At 41.5% G+C, this 22,615-nt stretch overlaps 1 pseudogene; it reads right to left on the bottom strand.

Annotated features, from left to right (window-relative positions):
• The window catches only part of LOC149151008 (ATP-dependent 6-phosphofructokinase 3-like), a 37,097-nt pseudogene that overhangs the window by 14,043 nt on the left and 439 nt on the right, over positions 1–22,615 (bottom strand).

Raw genomic sequence — 22,615 nt, 5'->3', positions numbered from 1 at the left:
TTTTTGTAAAGAATGTAAAGTCTTCGCGAAATGTGGATGCGGAGCGCGCAACTAGATATGAGTCAAAGTGGTTTTTAGCCCCTTGTTTGGTCGGTTTTGAGACTCACCAATGGTCCGCAGACCATGGTATTGTATTGGAAAAATCTATATATAGTTGACCCATAACGAGTCTAGAAGAAGTAGTTAGTAACTTTGAATGAAGATAGTTGTATTGGACAAGTGCTAAGGTAGGAAAGCTCTATTTCCTGTACTTAAGAAAAAAGGGGAAGGTTCCTGTAGCTGAGTGCGCAGGAGGCCTTAGTAAGTCTGCAGCTGAGTGCACGGACCCTTGTAGCTGAGTGAGCAGGGCGGAGAAGTCTGTAAATTGAATGTTAGAACTGAATAAAGATAGATTTTTGAGAAATACCTTGCTTCTGAGTATTATTGTGAATTATGTTTATGTTATGTTTTGTCGCTTAAGAATGTGTTTTCTATGAAATAATGTGTAAATGCTACATGAATATATTGAATCTATAATATTTATGCATGAATTAAGTGATTATCTATTTTCGCGAAGATAAATGTTGAATCTTTTATGATTTCTGATGAATTGGATAGATCTATGCGAAGGCAGATCTAGGGTTATTAATTAGTGCACGAAAGTAGATAGACTGCTTCCTTAGGATCTATAAAGTCTGATCACAGACCTTCATGAAGGTCTAGAAGCCGTTTTCTTAGAGTTGTAGTAGTGAGCCCTAGAAGGATACCGATCTGCGCGAAGGTAGATCTGAGCTACAAGAGCTTAAGACCACTTATCACACTATCTCTGGATGCAGAAAACCTGGTTCTAGCATCCCCCAATACTGCTTCAGGTGAGACTGCAGCCTGCGCTATGCAGGTTGTTGCCGAAAGGGCCAGTAGTTAGGGTTTTTTTGGTTGGCGCAAACAACTCTGAACCTGGGTCAGGCCCCCTTAAGCCAACAAATGGTTCTGTTGTTGGGACTGGGATCTATCTAAGAGATGTGCAATAAATGGTTCCCTACGAAGAAAGAAATTGACAAGTGGATTGATCGAAACGTGCACGTGTTCGCGGCTCAAGAGAACAGGAGCCCTAAATTGTCCAAGGAGCAGTGGTTGTAGAGATTTTTGTACACAGATGAGACCGACACATTCTTATGTTTCTTCCTTGAAGAACTACACTAGTGGTTGTCTGAATTGGTTGATAGGCAAGGGACGTGGAGGCTTAACGGCCCTATAGTGTGGACTCCTGAACTAGCGCAACGTTTGGAAGCATCAGAAAGCAATATCACGCGGGTTGTGGATCATTCGATTGATCACACATTGGGAAGCTTTGTGACTTATTTCATGATTGATAGGAATATCAGCTATAGCAAAGCGGAACGAAGGCTCTTTAAAGGACAACGAGGTAAGTATTTGAAGTCATTAAAGACTAGGATTAAAATGTTGTCATGTGAACAGAGACTTATGCAGTTACCTTGATGTTTGGGGCTATGCGAAGCGGGAGATTCTTTAGAAGAAACAGAGGATCCGCCCCAGAATATAGTCCGCTCATTGAACCCCCTTCAAGTAATGACAAAGGGATGGTGCTGACTACACCGCGAAGTGCAGTTTAGTTAATTACGTAGGGTATTCTGAGGATACCTCATCCATCCACTCCACCTCCACCTCCACCCCCGCCTCATACACCTACACCTTCACTCCCCCAGCTCTATTTCCGCCATTCAACATGGAAAACGTGATGAATATGTCGATTTTTAAAGGAACAGAGAGCGAAGATCCAGAACAGTTTTGGTTTGTCGTAGGAGTTGTTTGGACAACATAGTAGATTATAGATAATAATATTAAGAAAGCGTAGCTGGTTATGACCTTACAGGATCGCGCATTAACATGGTATATTAAGTATTGCACTAATAACCCCAACGCGACATTAGCAGATACCCATCTAGCTCTGAATCGGGGGTTCAGTAAGCCTAAGTCATAGGCACAATCGGTAATTGAATTAAAAAAACCTGACAGAAGATCTATGAGACAACTTGGGACTTTGATCAAAGGTTGAAGTCCCTAATCAAGCAAGCCAATATTGTAATCACAGATTCCCATCATCGCGATTGGTTTACAACATCTCTCTTGCCACATTTAAGAGTACCTCTATCACAACAGAAGATAGAAACACAAGTGGAAGCCTTGGATATCGCGATGAGGCTGGATGCATCGCCTATACAGGATAAGAACCTTGGAGTGCAACAGATTCACTCACGGCTGGAAAGCCTGCACTTGGAGTTGAGGTTAAAGAAAGGAAAGGAAGCTCAGCTAGAGGTGTGTGCTGAGGTCTGGTGTCTGAAGTATAAGAGCCATGGACATGATAAGGATCATTGCTTGGTTTATAAGAACTATATTATAGGGGGAGGGCATGTTCCCATGAAACCAGAGAATAATGTTGGGACGAGCACGGGAGCCGCGCTATGGTGCACTATCTGTCAGGTTATAGGAAAACATGCTACTAATAACTATCATTTATTGCAAAAAATTGTACAGACCCCTCAGCAATTGTTTTGCAATTTCTGTAAGTCTGTAGGACACGATGAATGCCCTTGTAGGAGCTATGAGATGATGATGGTTAGAAACCCTAGCTACAAGATGTAGGCAAAGGAATAGCCTCAGGATCAGGGCACAGAAGCTGCGATTAGAGGATTCCAAGGTCGAGGATGAGGAAGAGGCACTGGATCGGGTCGAGGGTGTGGGCAAGTATTCTGCTATAACTATGGCAAAGTAGGGCACTTCGCATGATATTGTACAAACCCCACACATCCCTCGTGTCAATATTATCAACAGTTTGACCATGTCATAGAGGAATGCCTGGCCCTTATGAAAAAGATGCAATAAAGAAGGCACAGCCTACACAGAACATTCAAATGATGAGGGATGATCCTCGAAAAGAATATTAGAGAATAAATATCGTACTTAGAAGTGGCATGGCGAATGGTGTCAATAAAGGTAAGCAGTCTAAGGAATATGGATGGGTATGCAAGGCTGCTGAGAATGAAGTAGATTTTGATCTTAATTGCATTAAAGAAACCTTCATGGAAGCCAAGAAGAACTTCGTTGAGGCCTCTACCTCTCGAAGTTAGGAGAAATTGCCCGAGACTAGTACGACGCAAGAGGTAGATCCTTCAGTACTAGCTACTTTTCTGAATACTTGTATGAAGTTACTATGCGATCAGAAAGCAGTAGAAGGGTTGCAAGATTTAATAGACAAGTGCACTAATAAGGAAAAGACTCCTACTGAACAACGCACAGTAAGAAAGATTGGTAAGCATAAGACACGAATGGGGCACGAGATGAGGCTAACTGCGCAAATAGGTGAATATGAAATGGACCAGGTAATCTTGGATCTGGGGTCTGACGCGAATGTCTTGCAAAAGCAGATATGGGAAAGGATGGGGAGACCTGCATTGCAATGGTCTCCTATTCAGTTGCGCATGGCAAATCAACAGAAGATTATTCCGATGGGGAGATTATATGGTGTAACGGTGGACATTGAGGATGAAAGTACGCTGGCTGACTTTGAGGTCATTGAAATAGTGGATGATAGTAACCCATACCCCACGCTACTAGGGATTGACTGGGCTATTGATATGAACGTGGGTAATCAACTTGAAGAAGCAGAAGATGACGTTTGAGAAGAAGTCGCTCAGGGTTGTAGTTCCACTAGACCCTGTAGAAGGAGCAGGTTACATTGAACCTATTCGAGACTATGTAGAAATTGGCGATGATCTGGATTAGATATACAAGATAATAGCACAAGATGAAGATTGGATCAATCCCATAGCCGATGGATGAATTTTGTGGGACAGGGATAGCTCCTGTGCCTCAGGTTCGGATGAAGAACTTGAACACTGGCAGAATCGACTGCATGAAGTATCTACACGCCCTTGCAATATGATAACCAAGTCATTGTGATGTGTATCGACTTAGGTAAGAAACCATCCACATTATGATGGTTTGACTAATTTGGAACTATTTTTAGATGAATTTGAAAGGGAAGTAATGGAAGAACATCGCTTCCAGGCACTGGAGTTGGCGCTGCATGCTACGCTTGCTCATTGGTGGGGTACGCATAAGGAGAACTTCACTGGATGGAAAGAATACAGGAGAATGATGAAATTAAGGTTTGGATATACTAATACAATGGGAAGGATGATTCGTGCGATCATTTGGTATGATGGACTAAGGCTTGGGGAACATAACCACAAAAAGAATGGGTGCACGATGGGTGGCTATGGCTTGGGGAGCCCATCTCGATCATAGAAATGTTAATTCATCAGATTACGAAGCTAACCTACAAGGGAGAGGACCCTGCCAAGGAGTTTGGAGGAAAAAGTGGAGTGAAGGAAATAGCAGACAAGATGAAGGTAGAATATGGTCTCGTAAAGAAGTCGCGTGGATATTCTATCCACTCCATTCAAGACCAAGCGGTACAGTTTTCCGCCCGAATACCTGTAGGAAGATCATGAGGAAATGTCACGTGGACAAAGTTCCGACACTTGTAGTATCATTGGCTGCCTAGTGCGTGAAAAGAGTTCAATATAACTTGGTGAAGTATCTGTGCAAGAAGTTCCTTGTGCACTGTCGCGAAGCTCAGGAGGAAAGCAAGCCCTTCCATTATGCATGGCTGATGAGCCCCGGAAATGGGTAACTATATGGGCTCATTTTTCCTATTATTCTCATTTAATCCACCATTCTCCATAGTTTTATGCATGCTTTTGAATATATTTATGTTAATTGTGTGAATGGGAATAGTCACTTTACCACAAAGTCTAATACGTGCTTATTGCAGATTTTTGAACATTTTTTTACCAAGATCAGGCATTTATGAGCAGATTGGCAGCCAAATACGAAGAAACAAGGCTGAGGATTTGTAGGAGGGGTGTCTCCTGCACTAAATGACCCCTTCCTCGAGTTCTCCACCATCATCTCGAAGTTCAACAGCCCACCAAAGATGATTTCAAGGGGCAGCTGAGCAGGTCTAATGAAGTGGCTTATTAACTGCAGTTTTGGGCAGCCAAGCTCCTAAAGTTAAGGAGGACTGTTGGGAGTCCTCATTTGCATAATTAGGAAGCCTTCAAGCCTTAGTAGTTTTAGTCATTTGTTAGTCAATTTTCGCACTTTAGTGCAGCCCCATATCAACACATTTTCGAGCTTCTTCTTGTAGACAGTTTTTGGGATGTAACTATTATTTTTTTATCAATGAAGATGAATCCAGTTTTGCACCAGCTCTAATATTTCTTAGGAGGTTGTAGCTCTTGGGGTTGGGCCCAACCCAAGTTCCCAGTACCTCCTTTGTGTACTTTTATGTGTTTTTCTTGCATTCATAGAATAATTTCTGTTATTTAGGTTAAAATCTTGCTTTATTACTTAGGTTTTTTTTTATGATTAAGATAGTTGTTCATGCTTCAAATTGATTTGATAGTTTGGTAATAGAAAAGATCCATAATAAGGCTACCAAGCAGTCCTTGATCTCATTTCTCCCTCCTTGGGGCTATGAATTGAGACCAAGGCACACTTGCTGCCACAAAAACACTGTTTTTGCCTTCCAATGCAATTGCTAGTGTTAGATTTTGAGTTCGAAAAGTTGATATCAGTTGTGTTTTCATGCTTAGATCTATTCTTTCTCAGTTTCCATAGCTTTCTTGCATTATTTCCTGTCTATAAACTTTTGTTCATCACATTTCTGGTTTTTATGGTAGATTAGGTCAAAATAGATAAATCTCTGTTTTTTTAGTCTTTGTTTGGATCAGTTTTGGAAAGTAGTGTGCAGAGCACCTGTAAGACACTCCTACCTACCCTTCCTCCATCATACAACCTACTCCAATCCTTCGCTCAATATTTCTTTCCCTCATTCGCCACACTTTCCCAACTTGCCCTAATTTCTACATTTTTGTGCAACATTGCTTTCTTCATCCTTGAACAAATCCAACCATCTTCATCACTCCTGAGCTTCATTTACCAGGTCCTAAACCTTTAAACACCCTTATCCATCCTTCATTTTTACTTTCCCACCATTTTTCCACCATCAATCCTCTAAAAACCACTTTCAGCCTGTTCTTTTAGAACTTCCTGTAGAATTTCCTGTAGATCCCCTGCAGCCTCTTGTAGAAGTTCACGCGAGCAATTTTTCGAGACCTGAGCATGGTGAAAATATCCAAAATGGTGCTAGGGACCCCTTAGGTCCTCTCCACGCCTTCCCAACCTCCTGCAAACGCCCACTCCATTTCCTTTCACCAATAAACCTTTGCACAATAAAAAATAGTTAAAACACATGCATAATAATTCTGCATAAATTTACTCAAAAATACGAAAAGATGATTTCTCCATATTTTCCTTCAGAAGTAGCTTAAACACATGCATTTTACCTTTTCAATAGTCAATGGCATCCATTTCAGTACCTTACATCTCTTTTCTTGCACAAGTAGGGTTAGTCAGTAAAACTAGGGTTTGCATTTCCTTTCAACTTTCATCTTCTTTCTGCAAGTATACTAGCCTCTTTTGAGTTACCTTTCATCCATCACAATTAAAAGCTTCTTCTAAGAACTCATAGAAGTTGGCTTAAGCTCCTAGCGAACTTGTGCCAGCTAATCAAGTGACAACGTACAGTAAGAGCTAGTACTTGTGCATATAGCACCGTCGCTTCCAAGTTTGTTACGAACTACTTGGTTGATAAAAATAAAGTAGGGAATCCCAGGAGTTGCAGCATCATTGTTGCAATACTGGAGCTCGCCATCTTTTTGGCACCATTGCCAGGGAAGCGTCAGAGTATTTTTTGATTACTGCTTTTCTTCTTTTTTCTACTGCAACCTTCCGCTAAGTAGTTTATTTCAGCAAGAGTAGAGTAGTTGTTTCATTTCAATTCTGCAATTTCAATTCTGCAAAAGTAGATTATACCATTTCCTGATTTCATTTTAATTCCACAATTTCATTTCAGCAAGTGTAGATTAGTATTTCCTGCTTTCATTTCAATTCCGCAATTTCATTTTAGCAAGTGTAGATTAGTATTTCCTGATTTCATTTCAATTCAGCAATTCCATTTCAACAACATAGATTAGTCCTTTCCTGCTTTCATCTCAATTCTGCATTTTCACTTCAGCAAGATAGATTTCAGTTAGTTTCAATTTGCAGTTCAATCTATTTCAATTTTTGCAGATACAAGCAGAAAAAAAAAAAAAAAAAAAAAACAAAAACAACAACAACAACAAAAAACACCCAAAAAAAAGATTTCATTTCATGCCTCGTAAGAACAGAGACAATTCAAGAAAATTCCTACCCAACACCCCCACCACATCACTGAGTCACCCTTCTCTCTTCTTTGGTGGCAATGATCCTGAAGAACCTATAGGTGAACCTCTAGAGATATACGAAGATCCTATGATAGAAGAAGATCAAGAAACCTTTCCTACTGAGACCATGGCTGAAAACAGAAACGGTAGAGGAAATGGGGAGAGAGTAGAAGGCACCTTTCCCATCCGAGAGACCAATGGGGACACGAAAATGAAAAATATAATTCCCTTAGCCTTATCTCACTTCCATGGATTGACTACTAAAGATCTTGATACCTTCTTGTTTGAGTTTGTTGTCCTTTGTCGAACTTATGACTATGCAAAAGATGAGCAAAAGTTGAAATTCTTTCCTTCTACCCTCAAGGATGCAGCACTATGTTGGTTCATGGGGCTACCTAGAAACAGTATCACAACTTGGGATCAAATGCAGCAAGCCTTTAACAACAAATATCGGGACTACTGTAGGTCAAAGGATACAAAGGAAGAAATCTTTCGAATGATCATGGGAAGTGATGAATCTTTAGAAGACTATGAAGAGAGGTTTCAACTCAGTTATAAAAGGGTCAGGTGCACACTTGACCCCGAATCTCTGAAGTTGGTTTTGCTCAGAGGAGTCCCTGAAGACCTTCTAGATACCCTCCATTTTCTGGCCGGGGGAGACATCTACTAGCTACCTTATGATGACATAAAGATTGTGTTTAGAAACCATTCTAGGGCAGCCAGAAAGAGAGGTAGGGGAAGTCAACTCTTAGCCAGTACCCCCTTATCTAGTTCATTCCTTAAAAACAAGTTTGCAAATCAGATGGAAGATTTCAAAAGCGAGATGAGACAAACCATTGCCATGCAAATGGATACCTTGCGAATCCAAAAGAAGCAAGAGGAAGCCAAGAGGGCTTTGGCCATCTTTTGTCCCAGGTGCACCAGAAAGCATCCTAGGAACGAATGTCCATTGCACTCTGTAGAAGTGTGTTTTGTCTATGAAGAAGACCATCCTACAAATCAGTGCCCTTCCTTGCCCGGATTTAAAGCTATGTACCAAGGGGCTGAAGGAGCCATTGAACCACTCTACTTCATGAACCAAAGGAGGCCACATGGACCCAGACCTTACCAGCAGGGAATGCAAGGGACATCCCAGACTTATTACAACCCCAATCAAACCACTTCCATGCCTTCTTGGGGTCCCCCTACTCATCCTTCCTGGTCCACACCCCCTCCTTGGTCGTATCCTCCTCAATACCATACTCAACCAGTTTCTCACTCGTTTCATTCTCACACTCAGCCACAACCTCAATGGAACGCACCTCATCAGGGGTGGAGGCCCCAATACAATTCTCCTCCCGCTCTTTTGCCTCCACCACCTGCTCAACCACAACCATTACCTCCTACTCCTCCAAGACAACTCCAGATACCTGCTCAACTGAACCCCCAACAACAGACAGGCCCAATAGGTATATACTGGAGAAACCACATGCCCTACCTATGCTATGGAGATTTATGAGATCAACCTACAATCTGGGAAGGTCCTCCCAGATAGCCAACCTCCTCCTAAGGAGGATGAGGAAGAGAAAAAAGAAAGTGAACCCAAATCCATTCCACCCTTTCCTAAGAAACTAGCTGGAACCACGCAACCAAACCCAGAAGAAACTAAACTTCTAGGAGAACTTAAACAGTTATGTGTGAAAATACCACTTCTCCATGCCATAAAAGATGTACCAATCTACAATAAGTTGATCAAAGAGAAGTGTTTCACGCACCCAGGTAGGTGCAAGAGAGATGCCCCCAACTATCAATGTCATAGGACAACTATCTGACCTGATGTTGGGACAGGTAATCTGTCCAAAATATCTGGACCCTGGGAGTTCTATAGTCGATGTCCACATAAATGGCACCATAATCCCCCACTCTTTGATTGATCTAGGGGCTGCCATTGACGTAATGACCAAGGACACTATGCTCAAACTCAACCTTCATAGTTCCCTAAGAAAGACCTCAACAGTACTGCAATTGGCAGACCACTCCACTGTGACTCCTGAAGGGATTGGGGAAGATGTCATGGTCTCCATTGATTCTGGGAGTACCCTGCTGACTTCTTGGTCGTTCAGCCAAAGGAAAAACTCACTGGGTATCCCCTCATCTTGGGAAGGCCTTGGTTAGCTACTGCAGATGCTTACATCAGTTGTCAAGTTGGGAGCATGACCATCAAGAATGGGCATATGTCCAAACAGCTAGTCCTATATCCTCCTGCCCAACCTCTGCTAGAACATGACTTACCTCTCTAGTTGGAGGAGGAAGATGAGGATGAAGTATACTCTACCCCATTGTGCACAGTGGAAGCCACTAGGGGAGGTCCTCAAACCGAGGATGATCTTATTGAGAATTTGATTCAAAATCCACCCCCCAGTGTGCTGCCATTAGAAGAGTTGGTGGAAGAAACCCAAGCCAATGCTTTAGTTGATCTCTGTGTGGCTGATCCAACCTCTCTCCGAGTTAAGAACGTGGAATTTGGCCCTAAAATAACCTTAAAGATCAACTCATCCCTATCCACCTCTCAGGAGAAAGAGTTGTGTAGTGTTAGGACCTAAATCTACCTTAGGCTGAGAAAGGTAGGATCTAGGGTAACATCAAACCAAGCTTAACCTGGTAGCTAGCCCTACCAGGTCGGGAGAGGGCTCTCTCCTGTCAATCTTAGCAAAAATGATTAATGAGGCTTGAGATGACTTGAATGAAGACTAATTTTAGGCTAGGTATTTGTGCAAAAGGGCTTGATTGAATTTGAAGATGTTTTGTTGGCTCAAATGGAAAGGCAATTTTTGGGTCTTGGGAATGAGGCTCAGTTTTGCAGAGGTCTCAATGGGGCAAGGTAGGAAAGTGATTTGATACTTCAAATTGAATGAAATGGAAAGATTCAAATAGGTTAGGAGTTGAAGGGGTCAATAAAACCTCAAGGATCCTCTTCAAACAGCTGAAAACATCAATAACTAAGCAAACCCTAGGTAGAGCACTGCAATTTCAATGGATTCTACCTTTATCCTTGTTTGTTTTAGTTAAGAAGAAGCAAGAGAGAAAATGGCATACATAAAACACATATAAACTTACAATTTACAGAAGGAAACATAATATCAAAGCAACATGCCACATGAATCCCATAGAGTGCTGCAAACCACTGGTCTATTCCTTAACCAAAACTACTGAAATGAGTATACAATAAGTTCCAAGCTTTCCCAAAAGTCCAACCATGCTAATGACTGAAAAATTACAAGATATAGGCAACCAAAAACTCATCCTAGCCTCTAGGGGTCAAGCTCATAAGATTAGGAGCTGTTCCAACAAAATCTAAACTGAGAACTAAAAAGTAGGCAGTGGAACAGCTTGCCTCTAAAAACTAGGAAACTGATTCATTCAGTTGCAAACTACCTTTTGATAGATGAATCTACCTCAATGAGTGAAAATTTAGCATAATTACATCAAAATCCATCATGTCACATTAAATTACATCATGAGTTTGACAATTAGAAGGAAAAAAGTCAAACTGTGAAAAAACTAGGCGAAAAACAGAGTTTTTGACCAAAAATGAGCAAAATTCCTCCAATGCACCGCGCTGATTTCCCTATGCATAGTGCCTTTTGAAGCTGATTTCTAGAGGCCTTCCCAATGTCCAAATTGGGCATGGGATAGCTTGTTGAAAATATTATTGAGTCTACTTTCCAACCCAACAAGAATTTTTTAATTTGGAGTTCATTTGCCCTATCAAAAATCAAATCTCCCAAGACTGGTCAAAAATGTGCAAAATGAGGCTGCCTAAAGGCAGAGTGCTGTTGTAGTCAACTTTTGAAGGTCTTCCTCAACTCCAAATTGAGCTCATGATAGCTCATTGGAAAGATATTTGTGTCTAGTTATCATTTAAATCATCAAACAAGTCATTAGGCCAACCAAACTAGGAGAAATCTTGATATTCCCAAGGTCACTTCAGAGGTGCATCAATTCTCCTAAGGCAACTGTATTTTTGACATTTCTCTAAAACCATGAAACCTGTGTAAAAAGTGAAGGTTTTTCTTCATTGGCCTATTTTGGACAAAAAAATCTCTCAATTTTCTCAAATTCATATTTTCTTGCTTAGAAACATCATTGGAGTAAAACCTATCCCAATGTGTGGAACAGGGGATTTGTCGAAATGAAGCGAAATGAAGGGGATAAGGGGCTTCTAAATTCTTGAGAAAATTTTGGGAAGTAGGGAGGGATGTTAGGAAGCAGGGGAAAGTGGAATTTCAAAGATTGAGTGAGGGGAAGGGGTCCAAAAGGGCAAAACACAGGTCTAGCCTAGAAAATTGCCAAGTTGTAGCAAGAAACTAGGGTTTGTGCAAAAATGAGGAATTTGAGGGATATCAGTGATGGGAAGTGTTTAATAAGGTACATTAAGAATAGGGAAAGGTGTATGAAAATCAGGATACAATTTTTGCTGATGATTTGACCATCCAAGAGAAATTACCTTCAAAACCCTAGGAGAGGGAAATGAACCTTACCTAGGTGCAACTGAAGCATGAACAAGGTGTAAAATGACCCATTGGAACCTGACATCATGATGACAACCCTCTGAATGATGATACACTCATCTGAATAGTGACATGGACCGAAATTTGGACAACTTTGAAAGGATTAAAAGCAAACTTTAGACCTAATACCTAGTGACCAAATTTTATTTGAAGACTCACTGAAATGATGAAATTTGACCTTGACACCTTAAAATCACTTTGTAAGGGCATGTTTGATCACTGGAGGAAGGCTGCAAAGACTGACACTAACATGTAGCTTATTGAACAACCATTTGAATGCTTTTTCTTGGAGCTCTAAGGAGATGAAGGGAGTCCACCCTTCAGTCTATACCCATCACATCTACATTAAAGAGGATTGTGAACCAATCAGGCAGCCTCAAAGGAGGATGAATCTAGCCCTTAAGGACATTATCAAAGAAGAACTGCAAAAGTTGTTGGATTCAAGATTCATCTACCCCATCTCTGACAGCGAGTGGGTTTCTCCTTTGGTGCTTGTGCCCAAGAAAAACGGGAAGTGGAGAATCTGTGTAGATTATCAAGAACTTAACAAATTCACCAAGAAGGACCATTTCCCTTTGCCTTTCATAGATCAAGTGTTAGACGGCCTAGCAGGGAAGAAGTTCTTTTCCTTCCTAGATGGGTTTAGCGGGTACAACTAGATCTAAATTAGCCCAGAAGACCAAGATAAGACCACTTTCACTTGTCCATGGGGTAGCTTTGCCTACCAAGTCCTTCCCTTTGGGTTTTGCAACGCTCCTGCCACTTTCCAGAGAGAAGTACTGAGTATATTCGCTGAGCTGGTTCATGATTCAGTGGAAATCTATATGGATGACTTTACCTCTTATGGTTCTAACTTCCAAGAAGCTCTGACTAACCTGAGGAAATTTTTAGCCAAGTGTATTGAGATGAACCTGTCCCTCAGTCCTGATAAATGTGAATTCCTAATGACTGAAGGGACCATTCTAGGTCATACAATTTCTCAGCAAGGTTTACAGGTGGATCCCAACAAGATTGCTATCATCCAAAGGGTCTTGCCTCCTCAAAAAGTAAGAGATGTTCAGAGTTTTCTAGGCTTAGTAGGATATTATAGAAGATTCATTAAAGATTTCAGTAAGCTAGCATCTCCATTGTTTGGTCTTTTGGGAAAAGATGTTGAGTTCATATGGACTGGCAAATGTCAAGAGGCTCTGGATGCTTTGAAAGGTAAGCTGATAACTGCCCTGATCTTGAGAGGTCCAAACTGGGCCTTACCTTTCCACATTCACACAGATGCCTCGAACAAAGCCATAGGAGCAGCCTTAGGACAAGTTGAGGAGAAGCTACCATATGCCATATGTTTTGTTAGTAAAAACCTGTCCAAGGCAAAGTTAAACTATACTGTAGGCGAGAAAGAGCTTCTGGCTGTATTCCATTCCCTAAACAAGTTCAGACGCTACATCACTGGTTATCAAACATTCGTGCATACTGATCATGCTGCAATTAGGTATTTGATGAACAAACCTGATGTAAACGCTTGTATCATTAGATGGTTACTTTTATTGCAACAATTTGATTTGACCATTGTTGATAAGCTAGGTAAGGAATATGTTGTTGCTGATTTTCTGTCTAGACTAGATTTGCGTGCAGGTGAAGAAGGGATGGTGGATGATCAAATGCCAGATGAACACCTATTTGCTATTTCAGTATTCTTTCCATGGTTTGCTGATATAGCAAATTATTTGGTTTCAGCACAGTTTCCGCCATACGTGTCCTCAAAAGAGAAGAGCAAGATCATGGGGAAAAGTGCCCCATTAACTTGGATTGGGGGCAATCTTTTTAAACTTGGCCTAGATCAGATTTTGAGGCGATGTGTCAGGGAGGAGGAATTTTTTGACATCCTCCTAACCTGTCATGATGGGCCCTGTGGAGGCCACTCTGCAGCAAAGAGAACCGCCTTCAAAATTCTACAGACAAGGTACTATTCGCCCACTCTTCATCAAGATGTCAGGAGATACATCAGCCAATGTGACAGATGTCAAAGGATGGGGAAACATACTCCAAAGGATGAGATGCCCTTGCAGCCTCAAGTGACTTTCGGGCCATTTGAGAAGTGGGGCATGGACTTTGTGGGTCCTATCAACCCTCCTTCAAAACAAAATTCCTACATCATTATGTGCACGGATTACTTGACAAAGTGGGCGGAAACAAAAGCAATCAAAGCAGCAAGAGAAGAAAAGGTAACTGAGTTTTTGAGGGAAAATATCTTCTACAAGTTTGGCTACCCAAGAGAATTAGTCACAGATCAAGGAAGTCAGTTTGCCTCTAACTTGATTGAAGACCTGCTCACTCATCACAATATTAAGCACATAACTTCCACCTCTTATCATCCACAAGCAAATGGACAGGTGGAAGTTACTAACAGAGCTTTGGAAGGAATTTTGACTAAGGTAGTGAGTAGCAGCAGAAAAGATTGGGCAGATCGCTTGGTTGAGGCCACCTGGGCCTATAACACTACTTGGAAAACTACAATAGGTTTCACACCCTATGAGCTAGTCTACGGGAAGAAGGCTTTGTTGTCCATAAAATTTGAATATAACACATCGAGGTTGGCGGCTCAACTGGACCTAGATCTCAGCCATGCTCAACAGGAAAGATTGTTTCAGCTGAATGGATTAGATGAACAGAGAATGTAGGCCCTTCTCCACTCAAAGGTAATCCAACTTCAAAGAAAGGTATGGCATGACCGGCACCTCAAAGAAAAGCAGTTTCAGCCAGGAGATTGGGCACTGCTATATGATTCAAGATACAAGGATTTCAAGGGCAAACTGAGGACAAGATGGTTGGGACCATATACAATGGAAACATGCAATGACAATGGTTCAGTCCTTATTCGGACCATTGACGAAGAAGCCATCCTCGTGCTCATCAATGGGCATAGATTGAAGATATACAAGAAACCCCTTTCCAAGCAGGAGTTCATTGAGACTCTTGGTAAATCAATATTGGTAGTGGAGCAGGTCCCTGTCTCCACTCCACCTACACCATGAAAAAACAAACACAAAAAAAAGAGAAAAAAAAAGGAATAAAAGATCCTTGGGTGAAAACCTCATGGAGGTGCCCAGGGCAGATAGTGAGGGTGAAAACCTCCTGGAGGCACCCCAGCTGTCTCAAACAAAAAAAAGAGAAAAAAGAAAAAGAAAAAGAAGAAAAAAGAGAAAAATAAACCTAATTTATGTTGAATAAATTGCAGGTTGTAGGAAGGTCATTACAGGTTTTAGGAGGATCGCACAAGACAAAGACAGAGGACATGACCAGGATGCATGCATCCCTCACAATCCATTCCTCCATCATCGTTACCCTTTCCCAAGATCTAGTCTCATTTGGTCCGAAATTCCACATCCTATAGGAAGCTCTGTATCTTCTACAGGAGGATCCTGTAGAAACTACAAACAAGCCAAAATCGATCTCAGAAGAGGACCCGAGGGTTTGAAATCTGTCTATGAGGCCTATGAACCTCCCTGCCTCCATCCCTCACCATATGTCACCCTTTTCCATCTCTGTACACCTCCATTACACTCGTTTTTATGTCCCTGCACAGTCACACACAAAAATCCTGTTTTTTTCATGTTGCAAACAAAATTTTAATGACAAATCAAAGCAGTAGTTTTTTTCACTCACCATACTTGATACCCTCCATCTATGATTCCTTGTCAGCCGAGACCCTCATCAGCAGTTGTAGCCCTACTCATTTTAGCTTGAATTTTAGAAGGAGAAGCAACTACAAGAAATCCTACAGGATTCCTGTAACATATGATCCCTTTAAAAAACATACTACAGAGACAGGGACAACAAAGCATAACATATGAAACATGCATGGAGCTCTGTTTAAACGTGTGAACATCAGCAACAACCCGAGGCCGAGCATGCAGAGCGCAAGCAGCAACAGTAATGAAGAAATGGGTTCCAAAATCCGAAATGTGCATAACACAACCGCAATTGCACAGGTAAGTGCCTAAACCTATTCCTCAATTACATGAATCATATTTCAAGGCTGCGTGACTATGGGAATGGTTCGGATTGAATGGAATCGGTGGCCAGTTAACTGGCCACCCTCGGTTAGTTACACATCCTCGTGGAATCCAAACGAGCCCTGTCAAATTCAAAACTGTCGATCAGATACGCAGCCAGCACGTGTGGAATGTCCATTCAGGAAGAAATATTCGGGACTGGTAGTGGTGGCGATGGATAACGGGAGTAAGGGAGGTGATGGCAGTCAGACGACATGTAGAAACATTATGACTGTGACGTAGGATCAATGGTCCAGTCCGGCCACCTCATCTCCTCACCACGAATCACGCCCGCAATTAAAAGACAGCTCAGTTAAGACATTCACCACCCTTTGTTCATTTTGCCTTCACGACATTCTCGACTGGAGTACGCATCTACCACTTTCAGAGAAGCTAACCAGTCGTCCTCCACCAGATTTCTGCCTGTTTTTTTAAAATCTCCCGCCTATCAGGCTCTACAAGAACCACAGTTTCATTCTATAGGAGCCGGGTGACTTCTACAGGAAGGGTTCTACAGGAAAGGTAGAGAATAGCTCTGCAGAAAGAAAAATCAGGATTTTCATCGAATTTCAAGCTCAAAACGAGGTAGGCTTGGGAAAAATTCTCTGTGCACAATTTGTTTGTATAAGGTGGTGAATTGAACATGGCATTAGATTGAAAAACGAGAGTGAAAGTCTTCCTATGCATTGAAAAAAGTGAAAGTTTGCCTGCATATTTCACTGAGTCTACCCAGTTTCTTTTTTTCTCTGCATCCGAAATCTCCTCATCATTTTTCAAATTCTCCTATAAGGAAGATACATGTAGCAGTAGAGGCCAACCTCTGTGTGTGTGAAAAAAAGTGCTAAGAAAAGAACCTGTGTCCTTATCCTCTGTTATGTAGGAAAAAAAAATATTTTCATAAATAGATAGTCAAATTCCGGGTGACAGCAGTTTAAAATAGGGGAATCATTTCCATTTGATATTGTAAGGAAGCACACGGGAAATTCCTTCTTGGGTTCAGAAAAAAACCGAATTCAGCTATCCTCTATTTCAATGATCTACTGTTTTTTTCCACCTGAGCATTTTCTTTTATGGTTAAAACACAAACTCAACACCATGCCAGGAGGACTCATGAGGAAAGAACCCTTAAACTCTAGCAAATTGTATGAGCACCCTGAGGTGGTGGACCTTTTCACCACGGAAAACTGGATATCCTTCTTTGACAGAATTCAAGGTTATGATGAAGAGGTGGCTGAAGAGTTTTTGATGTCCCTAAGACCACATTCAAAGACACATGCCACAGTTAGTTTTAGTGGTTTGACCTTAGAACTTACCCCTGATTTCATCAGTAGAATTACCGGTCTACCATTGGGGCTCCCTTAGAGCAAAGAGGAGAAATCATTAGGACAAGTAGCTAAGAAAACAATTTTTCTGCCTGAGGAGCATCCAGTAGAAGACAAAAACGGGGTCAGAAGGACAAGCTTGCCTCCTCTCTGGAGTGAAGTCAGTTATCAAATAATGAAGTATATCACATGTGAAGGGAGGTTTAGCATCATCTATGGTTATCATTTCAGGTTGCTACATGAATTGAGGTATGGGATGGACTTGCCTCCAGCTAAAAAACTGAGCATCCCATATTTCCTCCTTCAGTCTTTAATTGAATGTGGTACAAAGATAAATGCAGGAGTCCTAGATTAATTAGCCCACCATGGACTCATCAAACTGTTGGTGGAAGATGCTTTACACACCTATACTGTCCCCATAGCTTGGGAAATCTTCAGAAATATGTCCAGGGATGATAACATCAGAACTTTGGCTGAGAACATCAGCCCATCTAGCAGTGATGAGGGGGAGAAAATTGAAGAAATTGAGAAGAACATTGATGAGGGAGCATAAGACATTCAAGCAGAGGGAAAAACAGAGGAAGAACAGAAGGAAAAAGAGGAATTTGAAAAGATTGTTGAGCCTAAGACAGAAAAGGAGAAAACAACAAAAACAGAGAAGGGAAAAAGGACAAAGATTGGAAATAAAAAGGCTAAGAAAGCCCAAAAGAAGGCTGCCATAGCCAAGGTAGACACCCAAAAAGAGAAAGAAAATACACGCCTTAAGATATCAGTGACACAAGCAAAAACAGGGGGCATAGAGATTTCTACAGGAAGTGAAGAAAAAGAACAACAGAAAGAGAAATCCCCAGAAATGTTGGCAAGAGAAGTAGTAGTTGTTCTTGCTGCATTAAGCACACCTACAAAACAAAAAGGAAAAGGAAAAAGGCAGACCTCCTTGTACTTTAAAGCCAAAAAAAGCACAAGGATCAAAGTGGGCAAACCCCAGCCACCATCCAAGGAACCAATTGTCATTGAGGACTCACCCCCTAAAAGGAAGGAAGAGTCTCCTTCCAGGATATCTATCACCTATGAAAGAGGAAGCCCAAAAACCTCCACGTGGAAAGAGAAAATTAAGTTGATGGACTCAAAGGCAGTTCTACAGGAAGATGAAACATCTCTATAGGAAACTCCAGCCAAGTTAAAAGAGACTGAGAAATTGGAGGAGAAGGCAGCCAAACAGTCACAGGGGGAGAGCAAGGCTAAAGAAATACCTGAACCTACCCCTCAGCCTAATTTGGGCTCATATTACAATCTGTTAGAGGGTGGAAAAATCATCCCACAGAAATTTGTTGTACCGTTATTTTTCGAATTAGAGAAAGAGAGGGTCAGAACACACACATGGATGCAAATCGCCAAATCTAAAGGAGTTGAGGACATAGGCCACATGGAGGATAAGCTAAAAGAATTAAGAGGGGAATTGGCCATGGTGAGGCACATAGAAAGCTGCAAAAGAGCCCAGCTACAGGAGGAGAATGAGCTGCTGAAAAAGCAGTTGCAGCTACAGGAAGTCCATAAGGAAGATAGGTTGTCCATTTTGGGAGGGCAGCAGTAGCAAGAAGGACCTCCAGCAGACAAGGAAACAACCGAGAAACAACAGAAAGAGGGAGAGCTACAAGCTAATGTGGAGATGCTAACAAAACTGTTGCAAGAACAGGAGTCTCAGGTAGCAAAATAAATACAAGTTTTAAAACAGCAGTTGCAAGAAAAAGAAGCCCAAATGGCCTGCATGGCCAGTTGGGCAGTAGAAGCCTTACAATGTAGGCAACCTACTAAATCCTATGCATTATATCTTAAAGACCAATGGTTGCAATTTCAAATTAACACATTGGCCCAAAGGGGCACCACTCCATTTCAGAATTACAATCAGTTTCTGCAATTGTGTGACAGTAGCTCAGCTGAAGATAAGGCCAAGTTAGTAGAATTCTATTTACACAACTTGGCACTTCCTAACATGAATCTATGGGACCCAAACACTGTATTAGGAGATCTACAACTCATGGCCATGGCTTCTTGGTTAAGCCATGAGGAAAAGAGGGCAGTAGAGATTCAGAAGATTATGGCCAGGGAACTAAATGAGCCACTCATGATCAGGGCAGAACCAGAAGATCCCTCAACTCTTATATATTCCCATTGGTACCTTGCAGACAACCCTCACATCACACCTGACTATGTTGAAAGGAAAGCTCAGGCCATTTCTCACTTTGAAGACATGGAAAGACTGTTTGGTGATAATTGCATTCATGCTTGCACAAGGAGATGGAACACATTGTCCCATAGTCTGAAAATAAGAGAGTACCACTCCCCAACCAGAATGAGGGAGGCTATGAGAAGAGTACAACTATAGAAAAAATCAATGCAGAACTTGAAAGCCAATTGGATTGGCCTTAAGTTTAGCCCTCCACTACTGCTAGGGCTGTTAGAAGGGGTCAAGGAAGAAGAGGAGCAAAGACAATGGGAGGAAGTAGACAGAAAGGCAAGTTTTCATGATAGAGAAGAGGACATCACCTCAGAGGCCTGGGATGTCAGAGAGGTAATCAAAGCAATCAAAGATGATGAACTGGATTAGTTGCTCAGAGGATGAGCAACACATTCAGCAGAGGGTGATGATGAGCCTTGGAAATGGGTAATTATATGGGCTCATTTTGCCTATTATTCTCATTTTAATACACCATTATCCATGGTTTTATGCATGCTTTTGAAAATATTTATGTTAATTGTGTGAATGGGAATAGTCACTTTACCAAAAAGTCTAATACATGCTTATTGCAGATTTTTGGACATTTTTGGACCAAGATTAGGCATTTATGAGCAGATTGGCAGCCAAATACGAAGAAACAAGGCTGAGGATTTGTAGGAGGGGTGTCTCCTACACTAAATGACCCCTTCCTCGAGTTCTCCACCATCAGCTCGGAGTTCAACAGCCCACCAAAGATGATTTCAAGGGGCAGCTGAGCAGGTCTAGTGAAGTGGCTGATTAACTGTAGTTTTGGGCAACCAAGCTCCTAAAGTTAAGGAGGACTGTTGGGAGTCCTCGTTTGCATAAGTAGGAAGCCTTCAAGCCTTAGTATTCTTAGTCATTTGTTAGTCTATTTTCACACTTTAGTGCAGCCCTGTATCAACACATTTTCTAGCTTCTTCTTGTAGACAGTTTTTTGGGATGTAACTATTAATTTTTTATCAATGAAGATGAATCCAGTTTTGCACCAGCTCTAATCTTTCTTAGGAGGTTGTAGCTCTTGGGGTTGGGCCCAACCCAAGTTCCCAATACCTCCTTTGTGTACTTTTATGTGTTTTTCTTGCATTCATAGAATAATTTCTGTTATTTAGGTTAAAATCTTGCTTTATTACTTAGTTTGTTTTTTATGATTAAGATAGTTGTTCATGCTTCAGATTGATTTGACAGTTTGGTAATAGAAAAAATCCACAAAAATGCTACCAAGCAGTCCTTGATCTCATTTCTCCCTCCTTGGGGCCATGAATTGAGACCGAGGCACACTTGCTACCACAAAAACACTGTTTTTGCCTTCCAATGCAATTTCTAGTGTTAGATTTTGAGTTGGAAAAGTTGATATCAGTTGTGTTTTCATGCTTAGATCTGTCTTTGCTCAGTTTCCATAGCTTTCTTGCATGATTTCCTGTCTATAAACTTCTGTTTATCACATTTCTGGTTTTTATGTCAGATTAGGTCAAAATAGATAAAACTCTATTTTTTTAGTCTTTGTTTGGATCAGTTTTGGAAAGTAGTGTGCAGAGCACCTGTAAGACACTCCTACCTACCCTTCCTCCATCATACAACTTGCTCCAATCCTTCGCTCAAGATTTCTTTCCCTCATTCACCACACTTTCCCAACTTTCCCTAATTTCTACATTTTTGTGCAACATTGCTTTCTTCATCCTTGAACAAATCCAACCATCTTCATCACTCCTAAGCTTCATTTACCAGGTCCTAAACCTCTTAACACCCTTATCCATCCTTCATTTCCACTTTCCCACCGTTTTTCCACCATCAATCCTCTAAAAACCACTTTCGGCCTGTTCCTGTAGAACTTCCTGTAGAATTTCCTGTAGATCCCCTGCAGCCTCCTGTAGAAGTTCACGCGAGCGATTTTTCAAGATATGAGTGTAGTGGAAATCTCCAGAAGGGTGGTAGGGACCCCTTAGGTCCTCTCCACACCTTCCCAACCTCCTGCAAACACCCATTCTATTTCCTTTCGCCAATAAACCTCTGCACAGTAAAAAATAGTTAAACCACATGCATAATAATTCTGCATAAAATTACTCAAAAATACAAAAAGATGATTTCTCCATATTTTCCTTCAGAAGTAGCTTAAACACATGCATTTTACCTTTGCAATAGTCAATGGCATCCATTTCAGTAGCTTACATCTCTTTTCTTGCACAAGTAGGGTTAGTCGGTAAAATTAGGGTTTGCTAGGGTTTGCATTTCCTTTCAGCTTTCATCTTCTTTCTGCAAGTATACTAGCCTCTTTTGAGTTAGCTTTCATCCATCACAGTTAAAAGCTTCTTCTAAGAACTCATAGAAGTTGGCTTAAGCTCCTAGCGAACTTGTGCCAGCTGATCAAGTGACAGCCTGCAGTAAGAGCTAGGACATGTGCATATAACACTGTCGCTTCCAAGTTTGTTACAAACTACCAGGTTGATAAAAGTAAAGTAGGGAGTCCCAGGAGTTGCAGCATCATTGCTGGAATACTGAATCTCACCAATGGATTTTACTGTCAATTGTATTAGTAGCATGGAGATTGCCGAAGGACAATCATTTCCCCAGCAGCCAGAAGACTTACCAGAGGTAGTGAAGTTCGCTTCGCTATGGTCGACAAAGGATCCAGAGAGGATTAAGGAATCAAAAAATTTCTGGATATTGATGGAGATGGACCTAAGGATAGTTATCAGTCAGCAGCCAAGGTTGTCCCCAACCTTGTTCGAGTAGTTGACGGCCTTCACGGAGTTCAAGGCCGATTTCCACAACATTTCAATTAGGGCGTGGAAGGACCCAAAGCACCTATGGCATAAGTTGCCATATTTAGTACCAGAAATAGATGTCCAGGAGATCGTGGGAAGTTGGCCTGCAGAGTGGCGCGAACCTATAGAGCTTGGGCTAGGTACCAACTAAGGTGCAAAAAGTTTTGCTGTGCAGAAGCGAAATTAAGTAGCTCAGAAGGCAGCGTGAGCTCTAGCTGAGCAGAAGAGGAAAGAAGTTGTTGCTAAGGCATCTACGAAGAAAGAGCGTGCAAAGAAATAACGTGCGGAGATAGAGTGTGTGGAGAAGGAGCGTGTTACAAAATAGCATGTTGAGAAAGAAT

This window comes from Pinus tabuliformis, chromosome 9, assembly GCF_031772625.1.
Source record: "Pinus tabuliformis cultivar Carrire ecotype Pingquan chromosome 9, CPIR1, whole genome shotgun sequence".
Taxonomy (NCBI): Eukaryota; Viridiplantae; Streptophyta; class Pinopsida; order Pinales; family Pinaceae; genus Pinus; species Pinus tabuliformis.
This window is presented reverse-complemented; position numbering and strand designations above follow the sequence as displayed.